Source organism: Amblyomma americanum, chromosome 1 (genome assembly GCF_052857255.1).
Source record: "Amblyomma americanum isolate KBUSLIRL-KWMA chromosome 1, ASM5285725v1, whole genome shotgun sequence".
NCBI classification, from domain to species: domain Eukaryota; kingdom Metazoa; phylum Arthropoda; class Arachnida; order Ixodida; family Ixodidae; genus Amblyomma; species Amblyomma americanum.
In genome coordinates, this window is record NC_135497.1 from 511,077,939 (window position 1) to 511,093,812 (window position 15,874).

General features: G+C 46.0%; 1 pseudogene; it reads right to left on the reverse strand.

The window, feature by feature from the left end:
• Positions 1-13,973: 13,973 nt before the first annotated feature.
• Positions 13,974-14,623, reverse strand: LOC144128324 (uncharacterized; annotated as a pseudogene).
• Positions 14,624-15,874: the final 1,251 nt, after the last annotated feature.

Sequence of the window (15,874 nt, forward strand, 5' to 3'; positions counted from 1 at the left end):
GCCCGCACTACTACTTTTCAGAAATAATTTTTTGTTCACACAGCTCGCGACTGGAATGACCTTCCCTCCGACTTAGCACTAATCCCTGAGCCAGCCCATTTCAAGACTGCCATTGAGGAAGCCATGTCGTCGTATTGATTCCCATGTAACATTCATTGTTAACTGCTGTTCTTGCGCCCACTCCTCATGTAATGTCCCGTCAGTGACCCTTGAGGTTCAAAAAAATGAAATGAAATAGATGAATATATTTTAGGTCGCAGACATCGTGGGGTAGTCGTGCACCCGCCGAAACGTCCGACAGGCCTGGCACGGGATAAAATAAGTATGCGCATTTGAAAACTGAACTTTGTAGTGAAATGGGATGCTTGATGAGTTGGCAGTGACGTTTTGTCACATGCTGGCATTGCTGAAGTTTGCATCCAAAGAAATTTAATTTTTTTTGTAATGCCAAAGACAACATGGGTGAATCTGTGTTTGGCGTTGTGTTGATAACTACTGCAGGTTTGAAACATCAAAATGTTGCGGATGCTAGCAAGACTGGCCGCAACGGATGAGCTGCTGGACAGCGTAACAGAGTGTGGAGGTGAAGAAGAAATAGAGAAGCTTTGAAAAGAAAATGAGGAGCTGCGGGAGATGAATATGAAACTGCATCACTAGTTGTTGCGCTTCCTCTCAGCTGATGGCATGCGCCTTAATAGTTTTTTTTCTATATTTCCTGCAGTGCATTCTTATTGATTCAATGTTTTCAGGTCACATAACCTGGGAAAAATGTTTGGTGGTTTAAGAAGGAACTGCGTGTATTGGGATGGGGGGGGGAATAGCTTACTGTGCATATTGGAATCTGCAGACCAAAGAGCAGCTTGCTCTCACTTTGAAGGACTGAACCTGGCAGTGACTGCCAGGGAATCTTTCTGTGTTACTCTTTTACTCTATTCCCTTCCTGTAAAACACCATACCAATAATTGTTACACCCGCTGTGCTGGCTGAGTGGTAAGGGTACTCGGCTGCTGAGCCGAAAGACCTGTGTTTATTCCTTGCCTCGGTGGCGGCGTTTCGATGGAGGCAAAACACAAAAAAAGCCCATGTACTGTGCAATGTCAGTGCATGTTAAAAACCCCAGGTGGTCAAAGTTATTCCGAAGCCCTCCACTGCGGTGTCCCTCATAGCCCATGTATCACTTCGGGACATGGGTAAATTGCAAATTGTGGCTACTCCACAAATCACAATTTTTGGTTTGTTCAACAAGTCAACACACGGGTAGTCCACTCAGTCATGTTGGGTTGTTCAAGAATATCAGGCTTTCCAGTAATATCAGATCTTCAAATTCATTAGTTCGGGCGTTGAAAAAGAAATAATTAGTTCATGACAAAGGAATCTAAACATGCAGTGTGTGTTGGGACATGAACTGATAGATTTTTTGGCATAGTAGTGAGCCATTTCAGGAAAACTCCCCACCTATGGGAAGGAATAACGAGGTATAAGAATGTAGTGGAGCTTATTTTGATGGCTTTTTTCGCACAGGTGCATGGCTGATTATATTCGAATCAGTGTGAAACTACCACAAAGCTGCTACTTGCCACTTTAGTCGGCCATGAATGAACAGTCGAACTGTCAACCAGCATATACATGCGCATGTATGAGAGCTGTTTATGGAGTGACAGCCGTTTACCATTGGAACGGGCACACACTACTATGAATATGCTGGACATGTGCGTCGCGGCCCGCTCCTAACAAAAACTTGTGCAACCAAATTGCAACGCGTACTTGCACAGAGCAGCGAACACAGGAGAGGACGCTGAGTGGGCTGTGCCACTCTGCTCTACACCACTGAGGAGCGTTTTTTTCAAAGTGGTAGTTTAAAAGCCTTGCACTCAACAAAGTAGGAGTGCTTCACATTATTCTCTTGATGGTAGCTTAAGTGTGTCCCAGTTTTCTGCTGCAGTATTTAAAAAAAATTAAGCTGTGCTCAAATTTCGCATTACGAAATCCCATAATTGCTGGCCAAGTTTTCTTTCATTGGCCTACATCTGTGCTACCCTTTGCAGCACTGCCTGAATCTGCACCTTCCATGGCCGTGGTGGCTGCATCTGCCCATAACGCGTTTACTCATGCTGCATCCACACCTGCAGCGTATAGATCTGCTGCATAGGCAGCTGCTACATGGGCACCTGCAGTAGATACCCCTTTGGCCGAGGCATTCCCGGCTCCCTCCTGTCCACCTCTCGGCCACCACCAAGCTCCATTCCTGCAGCCCTGGCTCTTGTTGACATCATACAGGGTGCTTTGGTCAGCCAGGACGAAGGACCCACAGGAGACACCACAACAGTTTGCACGTTGGCAGAGGATGGGAGGGTACTTTTAAAAATACAGAATAATATTTAATATTTGTAGTAACATTACTACTTAGCTATTTCACATAATAAAGTCAAGACAATGAAGCTCCTGTCTTGTGTGCCACAGGCACAAACAGAGTGGCAGAAGTAGAGTACATTCTTTGCAAACAAATTTGCCGGGTAATTACTATTTAGGCAGCCTCATTTCTTCAGTGATGGGCATAAGATTAAAGGTCCCCTGACCATGTTCAGCGATTACAGTAAAAGGTCGTTAATTAGAACTCGGTTATTTTGAACTTATGGGTAATTCGAACTGACGCCCGGGTCCCGGCACAGCCCTATGTATTTCAGGGCGGAAAACTCCCGATATTTCGAACAAGTCGGCATCCGCTATGGTTAATTCGAACTAGAAGCCACTGGCTGACACCACTCCTCGTAGGTAGAAGTTGACCCATAGCGAGTAAAATGTGTTCCAAATTTAGCACAGATGTAAAACAATGGAAAAGAAAAAAAGCCGAGTGCACGAGCCTTACGGAGCCCGCGATCTGGTGCATGCCGTAGCAGGTTTTCGCTGCCGGAGCACACACCTGGCCACTGATGCTTTGGGGCGAGCCGTTCCAGGTTTTCGTGGTGCCGCGGTTGCTGGGTCGTGATCACGCCGTGTAAACAACGCAGTATGGTGGCAATGGCGGTTCGGGCGATGACAGCTTTTGTTGGTGCCGCGAGCTGTAGCTACGTAGACAGCACCGTGGAGACGGAGCCCTTTTTAGTGACGCCGATATAATTAAGGCTGCATGCTCCCAGCAGACATCGCAGGGCTCGCGTGCGGTGAGAACAGCGCAGGAGCTTTGGGCAAGCTCCAGATGATGCTGATGGAGTCTCGGCTGGAAAAACGCAAGCAAATGCATTTCGCTGATTACTTTTATTTTGATAACCCTACCCCGTAAATAAACATGTTTTGCAGCATAAATAGCGTCACATATTCCAACACTAAAGCTTGCTGCTCACGCGAATGCATTCCAGTACTTGTTTCTGGTGCATAACTGGCCGATCAATTTATTTCATTTCCCTGTAGGACCGGATGAATTTAATTCTCAGAATATGCCTTCCACAAACGTGTAGTAGCGACTAACTCGCAATAACGCGTCTAGATGTGACTGCTTCGGGATCTGCCCACACGGCGGAGGCTATACCCGCTCATTCTAGCTCCTATTCGATAATTCGAACTTTGCTTATCTCGAACAATTTTCCGGTCCCGTTCGAGTTAAAATTAATGAGCTTTTACTGTACAAGTAAGCAAGAACTCTTTATAAATTGGACCACTGATGGCAACGCCCGTACTTCATTTTTGGTCTTTTCTAGGTGATAAAAGCTCTAATTTGAATAAGAGTGATCTCTACGACTATAACGTGATACAGGCCAACTTAAATTTATCCTCCGTGTTCCTCTAAACGGTAGTGTAGGAATTCGAGGAAGACACACCTGTGCTTTCATCTTTTCGTGTACTGCTGTGAATGTGTGCCTGCTTTGATGATACTGCACTTCTTTTCAATTACTGGAACTAAAAGAAAACGCAACAAAATTTCCTGATTGTGATAGTTATAACTCCAATATTTGTCAATCCAGGAAATCTTTGTGGGACGGCATTCATATAAAGAGGCGGGAAACCATTGAAGTGAAACAAAAATCCAACCAGATGATGATCAGGTGCAATCAGGTGCGAAGAGGGCAGTGTGAAATAAAGATCAACTGTGGGTTACGAGTATTGTAGCTGAGAAATAATGCATAGGACCTAGGAATTGAGTTAGGCAGGACTTGCGTTATATAGCGGGTTGTTTCTTAGAGATAGGATAGCTAATGAGAGGACACGTACTGAAAATATTTGGGGCTGTAGATTCCTCAGGTTTGATTTATTGCAAATCAGTGGGAGAGGCATTTGAGTTGCAGTGGACGTAACATGGCCAGTTTTGGTAACCATGATTGCTTGCGTGTGCCTACCTTGTTTTGATATTTTGTTATTCAGCCAGGGACAGCAATATTGGCATCAGCTGAGGACAGATATGCAGGTGACGTAACTTTTCTTGGTGCCGCAGAAGCGAACAGCAATGCATCGTTCCGTCACTAACGAAAGGGGAAGTAAAGAAAGCTTTAGGAGCAATGCAAAGGGGAAAAGCAGCTGTGGAGGATCAGGTAACAGCAGATCTGTTGAACGACGGAGGGGAGATTGTGCTGGAAAATCTAGTCAGCCTGTATAAGCAATGCCTTATGACCTCTACCGTACCAGAAGCTTGGAAGAACGCCAACACCATCTTAATTCATAAGAAAGGAGAAGCAAAGGACTAAAAATTGCAGGCCAGTCAGCTTACTGTCCGTTGCATACAAGGTATTTACTAAGGTAATCGCTAATAGAGTCAGGGCAACATTAGACTTCACTTAAGCAAATGATCAGGCAGGCTTTCGTAAAGGGTATTCCTTAATAGATCATATTCTCACTGTCAATCAGGTGATAGAGAAATGCGCAGAATATAACCAATGGCTATATATAGCCTTTATTGATTACGAGAAAGCATTTGACTCGGTGGAGACCTCGGCAGTCATGCAGGCGTTGTGGAGTCGGGGGTTTAAAAGAGCCTTATGTGAAAATACTGGAACATGTCTATAACTGCACAGGGAGACATGATCTCGCCAACGCTATTCACCGCCTGTTTGCAGGAGGTATTCCGAGGCCTGAATTGGGAACAGTTAGAGATATAAGAGTTAATGGAGAACATCTAAAGAATCTCAGATTTTCTGATGACATTGCCTTGCTGAGTCATTCAGGAGATGAATTGCAAAGCATGATCAATGAGTTAGTCAGGCAGATCAGAATGGTGGGTATAAAAATTAACATGCCAAAAACCAAAGTCTTGCTGCGAAGTAATGTTCGACAGCCTAGCAAGGATAAAAAAGGTCACAATTGGTAGCGAGTTGCTGGAAGCAGTAACGGAAAACGCCTACTTAGGGCAGGTAGTGACTGCTGATCCGGATCTTGAGAGGGAAATAACCAGAAGAATAAGAATGGGGTGGAGCGCATATGGCAGGTTCTCTCAGGTCAAGAATGGCAGTTTACCAATATCCCTCAAGAGAAAAGTGTACAACAGCTGTATCTTACCAGTACTCACCTACGGGGCAGAAACGTGGTGGCTAATGAAAAGGGTTGAGCTCAAGTTAAGGATAGCGCAGCGAACTATGGAAAGAAAAATAATAGGTGTAACGTTCAGGGACAGGAAGCAGGCGGAGTAGGTGAGGAAACAAATCCGTGTTTTTGACATCCTAGTCGAAATCAAGAGGAAGAATGGGCTTGGGCAGGGCATGTAATGCGAAGGCAAGAAGACCGCTGGTCTTTAAGGGTAACGGAGCGGATTCCAAGCGAAGGCAAGCGTAGCAGGGGGCGGCAGAAAGGTGGGTGGATGTGATTACCATACTTACCCGATTCTAACGCGCACCTTTTTTTCCAAAAAAAAATCAACCCTAAAGTTGCATGCGCGTTAAAATCGGATACAAACCGAAACGGCGCAAATTTCGTCCCACCTGTCGTCATTGCCATTTCAAGACGGCGCCGAAGCTGTTTGTTTTTGCCTGTATCAGCAGCAAAGCTCATTGAAGCTGGGAGCCCGGATTTGTTTTGTGTAGCAGCATTGCAAACGTTGCGTCTACGCGCTTCCTGGCTGAGATGGTAGGGACTGCATCAAAGGTCCGCCGCTTCCACTAAGAGGCCGGCTTTAAGAAAAAGGTTATTTTGTGCGCAGAGACCGACGGCAACAGAGCCGCCGCACGTGCTTTCTGCGTGCCGGAAATGTGCTCAGGATTGAAGAAAGCAGAAAAACCGCATCTTCCGCAGCGAATCTACCTGCAAAGGGTTCAACGGACCTCGGATAGGCAGATTCCCTGAAATTGAGGATGCATTAGTGGACTTCGTCAAAAAACTCCGAGAGGACCACATGCTGGTCACAGCTGAAATGCTCAGTTAAAGCGTTGGAGCTGGCTAGACATCGCGGTTTGTCCACGAGCGATTTTAAGGCCAGTAGAAAGTGGATATCAAAGTTTATGAAAAGGAAAGGCTTTTCTCTTCGGCGGCGGCGGACTGGCATATGTCAGGAATTGCCAGAAGCTTTTGAGAAAAAGGGTTGTGCTTTTCAGAGATATCTGGTTTCATTACGGCCCATACATGGCTACCAGCTGGGACAAATCGCCAACGCAGACCAAACGCCGCTGTACTGTGACATGCCCGTCAACGTGACCGTTGAAGTGAAGGGGGCCAAGCAAGTGCATGTGTTGTCGACAGACAGTGAGAAGACGCGAGCAATTGTGATACTCTGCTGCACTGTGGATGGCCACAAGTTGCCGCTGTTCCTCATTTTTAAACGAAAGACGCTTCCGAAGGCAGTGAATTTTCCACCAGGAGTCATCGTCCGAGCTAACGAGAAAGGCTGAGTGGACACGGTCATGGTCGTTAATTGGATCAATTGCGTGTGGAGCAGAATGCCCGGGGCAAACCTTGGGCTTCGCGGTATGCTCGTTCTCTACGCGTTCAAGTGTCGTCTTTACCAGCGGGTTAAAGACAAGCCCACTACGTGCAATACTGACCTCGTCGTTATACCTGGAGGCATGACTGCGGAGCTTCAACACTTGACGTGTGCTTGAATAAACCAGTGGAGGATCGGGTTCGTGTGTATACAATGAGTGGCTTAGCACCCAGCCGTTCACACCGAACAATAGGCTTAAGCGTGCGCCCTTGGAGACGCTCGCTGGATGGGTATCCGAGGCATGAGCCACAATCCCATCGGCCATGGTGGAACGCTCATTCAAAAAGTGTGGCATGGCAAATGTGCTGGGTGGCACCGAGGACGATATGTTGTGGTCGGTCAAAAGCGACAAGGAGTTATCCGAGAGTAATAAAGTGTGAAGTTCGGCAATAAATCTCCACCTCCTCGCGCACAAGATTTTCGTTTTTCTTGGTCACAAATGCCGTATAAACGCGTGTCAGGGCCGCCCTTTCTTTTCCAGATTTGAGGGTCAATTTTTTGGATGCGGCCCGTACACGCGATTTTCGAAAAAAATAAACTTTTATTAATGTAAAAGCACACCAATGAGGTAATCAGTGGCATTTATTCTACGTTCAATCGCCACTCGCGATGTATTCCCACTCCGAGGCGGTGCTGTGCACCGGCGCACGCTCATCCCACAAGTCGCGTAGCACGCTCGCTGTCAACGCGTAGCTGTTGTTCCGTGCTCCCACCACTTAGCAGGGCAGCTCTTCTTTCAGTTCAGAAAACTTGCATGGCTTGCCTTGGAAATAGCCCATATACAAAACTGCTTGGTCATCTGCCAACACTGGGCGCCGAAAGTCTGGTTGCCATCTTTGTTGTCGCGAGTGTTCAGCTGCCAGCCAATGTGCCAGTCTGTTCGCTGTATTGAGGTCTATTTGTATTTGAGCGAAAGTTTTATACGATGGCAAGACCTCTCGTCACGTATCAGCCGCTATGCTTTCCGAGTATGAGCAGCTCAGGTTGGACGACGAACTTGACCGTCGTTCTGCCTATTTTGGAGCGCACTTTGGAATGGTTGTGCGACCAAAAAGGCCCCTCTGCCCGTCAACGCAAGAAGGCGTACAGCTTTGCCATCGAGGCCCACTATTCCCCGTCATCGCTTCCTACACGAACTCATGCGACTCGAGGTAAGCACACTTTTTGCTGTAGACATACTCTGCGAACTGCGTCCGACGCCAGCGTTGCCCTGGCGCTCTGTACTCTTCCATTACGCGCATGCCCAAAGTCGTAACTCGCTCACTTGATATGGCAGTTTCGTCACAACCGAATAGTGTGAGCTTCTTTTTCTTCGTTTCAAGGAGCGTTTGTGGGCGGAAGCAACAAGCGCGAGTAACGTTATGTTAAGATGCGACCGGTTTCTATATGTTGAAGGGGCGGACGCCGAATCGTCACAGAAACATTTTGCGAAAAAGACGTACCGATGCAATCGAACAGCTGCGTGCCCAGAGCGGTGCATATTGCTTTGCAAATCGGTTCTTGCAATTTTCTCTGAACCATCGCAGTGGCTTAGTCGGCTAAGGCGCTCTGCTGCTAAGTGCGAGATTGGGGGATCGAGCCTCGTTCGCGGCAGCTTCGTTTCGATAGAGGCTAAATGCAAAAACGCCCTTTTACTGTACATATACTTGTGTTCTAGGGCACGTTAAACAACCCCAGGTAGTCTAAATTAATCCGGAGCACTTCACTACAGCGTGCCTTGTAATGATATGGTGGTTTCGGTACGCAAATAATAATAGTAATAATAATAATTGGTTTCTGGGGAAAGGAAATGGCGCAGTATCTGTCTCATATATCGTTGGACACCTGAACCGCGCCGTAAGGGAAGGGATAAATGAAGGCGTGAAAGAAGAAAGGAACGCAAATCCTCAGGATTTGATTTTTAGTTTCGTCTTGTGGTTTTTCGAGTGGTGACGCTACTTATACAGAAACAAGTATTTGTTACCAGACAAGCGTTTATTGATTGCTAGAGCCAATTTTTAATTGCAGTTTTAATCATGAAACAAACACTGGTCGTAAGGTCTTTATGCAAGAGTTGTATCTTATGTGCATTGAGATGTCTCGGTTCTTGGGCACTCTCCCATCAATGCACATACCAGTGTCAAAGGATAAGTTTCGAACTTCATGAGTACCACATCACTGTTTTGGATTTTCTTTTCAGACTTCGTATCGTCCACGTGCACTGCACATGTTTCCGCAGTCAGACGAAAAGTGGCCGTCCCTACAATGTGCAGATGTCTTTTCACATTACCACCGGCGTGCCTCGTACCACTGCCTGCGAATGCCCAGCAGGAAAAAGTGGAGCCTGCAGTCACGTCCTTTCAGCAGTACGCCTGCTAGCCCTATTGAAGGAGCAGAGATTTGCAGAGCCACCACCAGAGCTTGCCTGCACGAAGCTGCCTCAGCAGTGGAGACCCCCAAGACAGAAAGGCATCAAGCCTGCAAGTGTTTTCGACGTGGACTGGCGAGCCCCACGAGAAGGCGGTGCCCAGTTGCCAGTGACTGCTCGCCTTTCAGGTGCAAGCCTGGACTACCGGTATGAAGCTATCCAAGTAGCCGCAATCCAGTCACTTGGTGCTGAGCTGGAGGCACTGGGTGACCTTCCTTTTGCCGCTGTTTTGCGGGACGTGCAGGTTCCTCTGGTAAAGACAAAGGCAGGCCTTGCTCCAGTAGGCTCTTCACTGACATACCAGCAGTCGGACAGTCCACGTGATTTTAAGACCTGGATATCATCCAACATAGCCCCTGGTGCAGGCACCAATTGTGCTGTCCCACGACTGAAGCTGTTTACTGGTGCAGTGTCACACACATTTCTTGCTGTCTTCAAAGCTGATGAACAACAAATTCTGATCGCTAGCACATTAGTTGTTGCTTTTGTTCACTGCATTTATCGGGTGCTTTTGCAGGTTTGCCATGTGTTTGTGGTAGCAAAAGTGTTTTGTCCAGCATATAGCGACTTCTTTTTACATATGACAGTAAGCATGCTTGTTGAAATGCTTCTGCTGTCCGAACTGTGCCTTTAGTGCATACTGTCTACATTCAGGTCTGAGTGACTAAGAGCATATATTGAGCACCATGTTTGGTAAATATTTGACATTCATTGATGAGGCCTTGCTGGCACTTACACACCATCTACATGCCAGGTCATGGGAAGTGTTGCTGCTGATGTTGCTAAAAGGTTTGAAGTGTAATCTCTCAAAGTTCTCTGGCTGCGATAGCACCATCCAGGCTGCAAGGCCATTTAGTCTGGCGATGGCCGTCTGCTATGATAGTGTTCAAAGCATGCATGTCTGACTATGCTATATATTTAGACCTGCTGCTCTTAACTGCTGGGCATAAAGTGCTCTTTATCTCATGAACTGGCTTATGAAACGATTACTGTTCTTTCCTCCTATGTGCAAAGATAAAGCCTCTCACTTTATTGACTGACTCACAGCCAGCTGTGTGTTCTTGCTCTTTATCTGTTGCGTTTCCGGTTTTTTATTGGTGCAATTTGTCATTCACATAATGTGCATTTAAAGTAATGAACATCAGTCAGAGCTCACCAGCTGCCTTATTACTTTTGACGAGTAACAGGGGCAGTCGTACAAAGTAAAGAACCAGCGTGGTGACCGGAATTTTAATAGGCTTATTTACCAACCACAGTGATAGCCATGTTAAGTCATGCAATCAGCCCTTTGCTAAAGGCACTGTAGCTCATTAATTCACAAAAAATACCAGTTAATGAAGAAAGTGAACTTAAATTTCATAATGAAGCAGCACTTTTCTTCTGTCTGGTTGCGGTCTTGTACTTTCTATTTACAGCCAAGGTGACCATTAGTTCATGGCTCATGTTTTCTCTCAGAATGAAGTGTTTGAGAATACTAAGCCGTGAAGCATGCCGCATGTTTGCAGAGCCAACAGTTCGAACTTTCTCTGCATGCCTCATGTTTGCCTAGCCAACAGTTCGAACTTTCTGTTGCCATTGTCGCAGCCAAATGCTGCACAGTGATTATGATGCCTGCGACACAGAGTGATTTATTTCTCCTGCTCCACCCCTTGTAGATGGCTTAGTGTAAGGCGGTGTCTTGTTAACACTTCATAGAATAGGCAAAAAATCTGAATAACTCTGAAGCATGAAATAACAACACAAACAGCTGTGAGGCGGCTGACAAAAGGCATGAAAGTTGACTGGCTTGCAGTGAATTGTGAAAATTTCAGTTTGGCCATAGAATCGATCAACATTTTGCATGCTCAAATTAGCACCGCCTGATGCACTTTTACTAGCAAAAGTCGAAAAAGACTGGATGTGCACCAAGCAGGATTATTGAGAACTGCTGAAATGAAACAAAGTGAAGACTTGTGAGAAATACATATTATCGTTTTTCTTTCCTAGCACCTTCAGCTTAGTCCTGAAGAAGCCCAGGAGCTAGATGCAAATACCAGGCAGCAGGCCCTGAGCGACAAGTGGCACTCGGCACGACGACACCGCCTCACAGCATCTACCTTTGGCGAGGTCATGAGGCAGAAAGAATGGACAGAGAAAGGTTTAAGGAATCTCTTGAACCGAAAGGATCGGTCCCGGGTACGGGTTGTACAGTATGGGAAAAAAAATGAGGTTCCTGTTGCAGAGTGGTATGCCGCTACAATGAGAGCTGTAGGACACAGGACACAACGTGACCTTGCAATATTGTGGCCTTGCTGTGCACTCTGGCTTTCCATGGCCAGGTGCAAGCCCGGATAGGTTGGTTTTTACCCAGAGGAAGGCACCTATGGTGTTGTGGAGATAAAATGCCCCTACTATTTGAAGGACAGTGAAGCTAACACTGTAACCAGCAAAAACTTCTGTCTTGCATTTGTTGATGGTACACCTCAGCTCAAGAGAGATGAGTATTTTTACGAAGTTTTAGGACAGATGTCTGTTACAGAATGCAAATGGGCAGACTTTGTAGTCTTTTCTGAAAAGTGGATGGCTGTAGAGCGCATTTATTTTGATCAAGGGAGGTAGGACTTATGTTAAGGCACAGTTGGATGAGTTCTTTTCCAGTACTGGTGTGCCTTTGCTGCTCGCAACACTGCTGTGGTATAATTCTGAGATTGCATTCATCTGTGGTTTGAACACTCGCTTTTCTTCATTGTAGTGATCTACACTTACTGCAGCTAGTGATTTTTTATATATAAGGCTTCTGTGCTAGACAATGGCTTCCTTTGTATTCCTGGCCATTCCTTATCTTTTCTTTTCATCACCTATTCTATATTTTTGCATTTCCTGAATAAATAAATAAAGACACATGAAAACGATTTTTGAGTTTAACTAGATCAGCAGCAAATTACACCTTCAGGAACTAGCTCTTCAAGAACGGGCATGCTTTCATAGTCCGCAAGCCTGAATTTTCTGGCCACTTCCCAAACAAAATGAACCGAAATTCCTGCCACCATGATGGCACCAGCCCTTTTTAAGGAGCAAAATATTGGTCATTTATCAAGGTGCCAAGTGGTCGCTTTCATGAATGTGAACTATCTGTACAGCACAGTTTAGTACATCACTCTAGTTTCTCTTTATTACACTTGTTTGTCGTGCAGCATTGCACAGAACCTGAGTCGTAATACTCTAGTCCTTGTGCCCTCTGATTGTGGGGGTGAGGGAAGTTTCTGCTCCTGTGTTATCTTGCTGCATGGTTTGAGGCAGTGAATAGAGGTCATCCAGTGGTGGAACTGACAACTATGCTTCTTTTAGCAGCTTTTGTAGCAGACGAAATTGCAGTTTGTAGCAGCAATTTCAAGATTTGTAGCAGGAAAAATGGCATTTTGTAGCAGATATTTGAGCTTTTGTAGGAGGAAAAAACCGTTTCTTAGCAAAATTTCATGTCTCGAAGCACTTAAATAAAGAAGGCTTGTTTTATTTCTGGAACAGCGAATTGCTCGGGTGTTTATGACAACCATAGCCATGCAAAAACAAGCTTCAAGCCCAAATTCAGTCTAAAGTCTTTTCTTTTCTTAAAAAGCTGCAAAAATATGCAAATAGGAGATTTTGTAAAAAAATAAAACCGGTTTTATTCAGATGGACGACATAACGAGATATGCAACAAAGCTATAAAAAATTATACCATTCTTAAAACTGCAAATTTAAGGTGCTATTTCTTTTCTTTCCTTGAGACTCCAGTTCGGACAGCGCCGCTGCGAGCCTTTCCTGTCCATTCTTCAGAACGGCTTGCAACATCTGCAAAATTTTAGACTTGACGCTTTTAGCGAAGAGCAGCTCAGCATTGGTGATCGTATTCCTGGCCAGCCTGATCTTTTCCAGTACCTTCTCTTCATTCTGACCTCTTTTCTGGGTGTTCTTTTCCGGTACATCAGCCTTCTTTTGCTTGTGTTGCACGTGTCTCCTCTGCTGCATCTGCCTCCAACTACTGCAGCTTTCACTTCCGCGATACTTTTAGCGCTTTGATTAATCGTTGTGTCATAGGAATGGCAGCTGGAATGTTGGCCGAAACGCTTGGAATATGTCATTACAGACCTAAGCCCATTTACAATTTGTATTGAAAAGGACGATTTCTCTCTCAGCACTCGCCGATTTTCACTGAAGCCCCTCTCCAAATGAGCATTCCTGTGCGAGAGGCACAGAAGTGCTTTTACGAGTGCCGCCAACAAGGGATATTTTCGAGCCCCATCCTCTTGCTTGAGTTCAAAAAATTTTTGCCAGAAGTCGTCAAGTCGTTCGGATTCTCTGGCTAATATCTTCTGAGACACAAAGACTAAACTCATCCATCAGGGCGGAGAGCTCGTGAGCTGCGATGACCTCCGGCAGCGATGACCAGCATGGATGAAGATAGACACTTTCTTCGCGCCATTTTCTTCCAATCAGCACAGAATTTAAACAGTGTTGACGGCAGATGTTGGGTTCCGCGACAGTGAATTTCGGTTTTGCTCTCGGCAGAGTTATTCAGCTGCATTTTGGCGCAAACGTGGTGCAAAAGTCGGCAAAAATAGATTTTGTACCAGCATGTAGCAGGATTTCTGATTTGGCGCAGTTTGGCGCAATCGGCGCAGCAGTTCCACCATTCGGTCTTCCTTTAAGTTATTCATTCATTAGCTCTGTTGGAGTTGCCAGCTGTTGCCTGCTTGGTTGTGAAGGTTTGCCCAAAGGGCTTTGAAAGTTTGTGAGAATAGCAGCCACAGTCCAGATTTGATTGATTATGGGAGCCAGTGTGAGTGGGATCGGCCGATCAAATATATGAAATGATTTGACCCTTCCTATTCTCCTTTCTACATGGATCCTCAATGAAGCAATCTCCTTAGTTTCCCGGACTTGTTGTTCAGAGAGGACATTCCTGTGCAGAAATGGTGGAATGTTCAGGTTAACATTTTTGCTTGCCAAAAGGTCCTGAATCAAGAACCCCTTGTCAAAGTCAAAGTCAAAGTCAAATTTATGTTTCCCCGAGAAATTTATTTTTCTGCCATGACAGAATCATTTTTGTCAAGCTTGAGGTTCAGAAATCCACTTTTCAGTACGGCCTCCCTGTCTGATATAGAACCTGTGTACAGCTCTGACACAAAGCTCACTAAGCTGTTTGGTGAAACAGCAATGAATCATTTAAAGGTATTTGAAGTCTTGCAAGTAGAGAAGGACCTTCACTGGAGAGACAGTGAGGAGGGCACCTCACACTTTATCTCTGTTGCATCCAAAATAACTCTTGTTGTTGCATACGTGCTGAATGCTGCAGGCATTGTTGCGTCTATTACACCTCTTGATACCGAGAGTGGTAGTTTGCAGAGTCTTATGTACATGAAGGTAATCCATGACACACATATACGTGACAATGTTGACTGAGTGATCGCAAATCTGTGTGCCAGGTCATGCTCGAAGAAGCCGAGACGAAGCCTTACAGTTACGAGGAACAGTTCATTTTCTGCCGCCAGCTGCCGCCGTCGGCCTTCGCTGGCATTGATGCCAGCATTCCTCAAAAAACATTACTCCCATTCTTTCCGAGGTTGATGTAAGTCATCAATGCCAGGAAGTGCTGGTATGATGGTATTCCTGTGTAAGCAAGGTAGTCCTCATTTGAATGTTTAAACCGGTCATTGCCAAAGCTTGTTCTAATTTCTTTTCTTCAAGATGCGCAGTGAGGCGGCGATTTTCTTGGAGTGAAAAGTGCAACTCTTTCTTCGTCTGGAGCAGCTGTTCCTGGAGGGCTTCACATTCATATTTATGTCTGTCTATTTTATTTACCTGTGCGGTAACCACACCCTCGAGACGTTCCACTTCACTGATAGGCTCGCCAGTGCTTAATAAAGGGGTTGTACCAGAAGCAGGTGAACAGCTGGCGGTGTCTCTCTCTGTTTCAGGTGCTTCGGACTCTAGAGCTGCTGCAGACGATCCATCAGTAGACTGGTCACCAAAAAATTCTGCTGCACTGTCTTGATCTGCTTGATCTGAAATCTGGTGTGCTTGTGGACAGGTCCTCAATGTTCGCCTACTTGGGTGATTTGGGAAGCTGTTGCTTTTTGCCAAAGACCCCGCAGGGGGGCGTCTGCAGCTTGCAGGGGTCGGTGAGTGGCGACACCGTGGGTTCCCGAGCATCCGCTGGGACATCCCCGCAGGGGAATGATGGTGAACCGTGCATCACCACGGACCCGAGCACTTGCGCCTCGCGGTGCGTGGCATTGCCGTGTCCGGGGAAAAGGGGATCCTGGTGATTGAGCCGATGCCGAGCGTTTGGACCTTTAAGGCCCTTCGGCGGAGGCAACACACCACTTTGGCCCCAGCTTCCTGTAGACGGCACCTGCGGCCTGACCCGACTGGGGGGAATCGGCAGTCGCCTTTTCCTATCCTCCCCTCCATCTTTCACATTCCTATGTTTTTCTCACAACTCCTATCTCCTACTCGCTTCTTGGTTTTTAATTTTTTCCTGGCGGCGACGGTTAACCTTGTGTGACCAACTACCCTGAGTTGTGTCATATTTGGTTATGGTTGAGGTG